This window comes from Lucilia sericata, unplaced genomic scaffold (genome assembly GCF_015586225.1).
Source record: "Lucilia sericata isolate MDLA Ls3-8-SP2 unplaced genomic scaffold, ASM1558622v1 Contig000009F_arrow, whole genome shotgun sequence".
NCBI classification, from domain to species: Eukaryota; Metazoa; Arthropoda; class Insecta; order Diptera; family Calliphoridae; genus Lucilia; species Lucilia sericata.
In genome coordinates, this window is record NW_023994049.1 from 1665268 (window position 1) to 1668804 (window position 3537).

Below are 3537 nucleotides of genomic sequence, written 5' to 3' on the forward strand. Positions count from 1 at the left end.
TTGAAAAACAATTAATCATGTCTGCCTCCCATCATATGTAAAGTTAATGTTTCAAATTTTCAGGGATGATAGATAATCGATAAACGAAAACAAAATTTGATAATGCGATGAAATCGATTACTCAGTTTTCAAGTTATTCGCTATTGGCAGATGTGCCCCTAAAATACCATATTTAGGCATTTAATGTTAATACTTTTTCCGACGGTTAATAATAAGTATTAAGGAATCAAATTTTCGAAAAAAAATATGTTACAAATAATTTAATTATGGAACTTTCTGTATTTATTTAAACACACTTCACGAAATGTCCACAAGTATGTTTAAATCCATTAAACAACAACACAGGAGCTCGTAATAAACATTTTTAATATTAAGGTGCTTTACATTAAATAACAATACGGATATTTTTTGTATTAGTTTAGATGGCCTGTTAATATGATCTCTAGAGGAGATTTCATAAGATTTATCAACTTTAATAACAATCATAAAATCACAACTTAAATCACAAACTCAGACCCACTCACAATGCTGTGGGCTGTTTGACGTGTGATCTTCAATTTTAACAACATTCTCCTAAAGGTATCCAACCATGTTCATATGTATGTATGTATGTACATGGACAGAATGTTGTGAGTTCTGTTTCTTTTCCTTTAAAATTTCATTCAGTAACCCGAACAGCCAAACAGTCAGTCTTGTCAGTCAGTTAGTTAGTCAGTCATTCGTTCTTTCGTTGGTTCATTCAATCAGTCATTCATGATGCCTGTGCTTTAGCATTTTCGTTAATGTTGATGTGCATAATTTACAAAACGGAACAATGGGAACAGAATGAATAACCACCACTAATAGGGAGAGACTACTACATGCAAACATTCATAAATACGATTGCATTCAATCAGCACAGTTTCCCGGTGGTCAATGTACGTCAGCATTAGCTTCACTAATTAAAATCATTTTAGGAATAATCAACTTTCGTAAAGAGAAGCAAGTTACAATGCTACTGCCGGTTGGATCGAATTATCATTACCCTTCGATGTAATATGGTTTATCTTTAAAAATCAATTTAAAATCCTAAGTTTCAGTTTTGATGCTCTGATCATTAATAAGTGACATGTCTAAGTGATATATCTATCATATTTGAGAGAGAGAGTTTAAAAAACTACATTGTTACGATAGGACTTCGAATGATTTGAGTATAATTTAGATTTTTATATATATAAATATAACAAAACTTAGTGTAGGGCATTAATTCGTTTTAAAACCGTTCTATTATTTATACATCCACACATTAATATGACTAAAAGAACGTATGGATAAATGTGCAGCATCTGTGTAAAATGTATGTTTGTATCTAGAAGATACAAAATTTCCTCTTTTATTAGAGTTTTTTTTATATTTTTTTCGTTTTTGAGTAATTTTTTAATTTGTTGCCTGACAGGTTGCTGTCATATGAATTTAATTGAAAGTAGACATTTGATTAATATCATCCAATAAATACACAATGATTTATATGAGCATGCATGAAATGGTAAGTGATTTAGAGTGATTTTAAAATGAAGACTATTAAAAACTACAACCAACAGAATAATTTCCAAAGACACTTCCCACCATAAAACATACAACAAGCGCAACACAACATCATCCACTAAATTAAATCAGGCCAAGAAGGAACGAGTCAGAGTCGAATTAACAATCTACTCAGAGCCATTAACTTAACGAAGAAAATAAATTAATAAAAAAGCTAAACGAAAGAATGAAGAAATAAGTAATTTAAATTTATATTCTACACGCATTCTTTGGGACTTGTTTTAATTTCCGTATCCACACTTTTAATAATTAAGGCCACTTAAGAAATGCATTAAATATTTATTCTCTCGTACATGCACTCGTTCCTTTTATTCGCTTACGATCACTAATATTATGGAATCTATTTAAATATGAACAAGAATAAATAATTTAGTAAAATGTGTAGATTATTATTTAAAAAAAAATATTTTAAAATACAATATTAAATTGTGTTTAACAAGCAGAGCTTTCAAAGATTATATTCTTTTTTGATTTTTAATGTATTCAAAACATAAATCCCTAAATTAAATTTTGAAACTTAATATTGATCCAAGCTCTCTTGAGAGGTACTCAATCTTAATTTATATAGAGTTCGCCTCATAATTAGCATATAGAAAACCAACTTGTTGTAGTAATCAGTATTGCTAGGTATGTACAATGAATAAATATAGCATTTAATAGACTGACATTCAATTTGAAAGGATAAACAGAATTTTATAAAAAAAATAATAACAAATTATTTTATAATAAATAAGGTTCTCAAGGGGCGTTTAGGCGGCATTGATGTGAGCACAAGTGTAACATCACACCACATGGTGTCTTTGTTAATTTAATACGCAGCAGGAAAGGATTCATCTTTGGCTCATTTTTTTTTCTTCATACAAATGTTTGGCTTTAAATAATAAATCCCACAATCATCATCATATATATAACATATACAAATAGACATATATACAATAAATGAGTATTTATTTATTCGTACACACTAGTATTTTTTATCGCATAATAATTTTGTATTTGATTTTATAATAAATATGGGAATTTAACAAGATACCCAATTTAATTTTTAAATTAAATAAAAACAAAAATGTATGTATGTAAAAAAATTATTATTATGTATAATTATGTGGTTAGGAATTGCATTTCTTTGTATATACTTAGGTAGGTATGAAGTCTTTCAATCACACTCAACTAATGTGTATATTATCCCATGTAAATCGAATAAAAAACAGCTTAATTAAAACACAATTATCCTATGTAATACATATTATGTATGTATGCATATTAAATTGATAGAAAACAAAAGATTTAAGAAACAAACTTTTTTTCAAGAAGCAGAATTCGTTCATTTTAAAACATACATAATTTCGTGTCTAGTGACCCAACTTTTAAAATCGATGTCTTCCGATTTGGAATTTGCACCAAGGTTAGTACTATGGGATAGTAGGCCAGACACAAATTTTCAGCTCTATTGGTCAAAAACTGCGGGAGTCAGAAGGGGCAAAGTTGGACATTTTGGTCATAAAGGGTTTTATTTAAATGAGTGTAACTTTTCACCTTATGGTCCTAGGAAAAATTGTCCAAAGGAGTTCGGATAGCTATTTCTTCATGCTTTCAAAACATTTTTTTTTATACCCTCCACCACCATCAGTGGTGATAGAGGGTATATATAACTTTGTCATTCCATGTGTAACACCAAGAAATATTCATCTGAAACCCAACAAAGTATATATATTTTTGATCCTTATGAAATTCTGAGTCGATTCAATTATGTCCGTCTGTCTGTCTGTCTGTCTGTGTAAAACACGCTAACAATAAAACGAAGCAATAGAAATTCACGAAATTTACCCAGAACATTCTTTATTATCCGGTACAGTTTGGTATTAGTAAAATCGGTTTACGACGTAAAACGTTATGAGTAAAAATTTCAGACTACCTCGAAAAAAATAAAATTTTTTTCCTAATTCTTAAGTA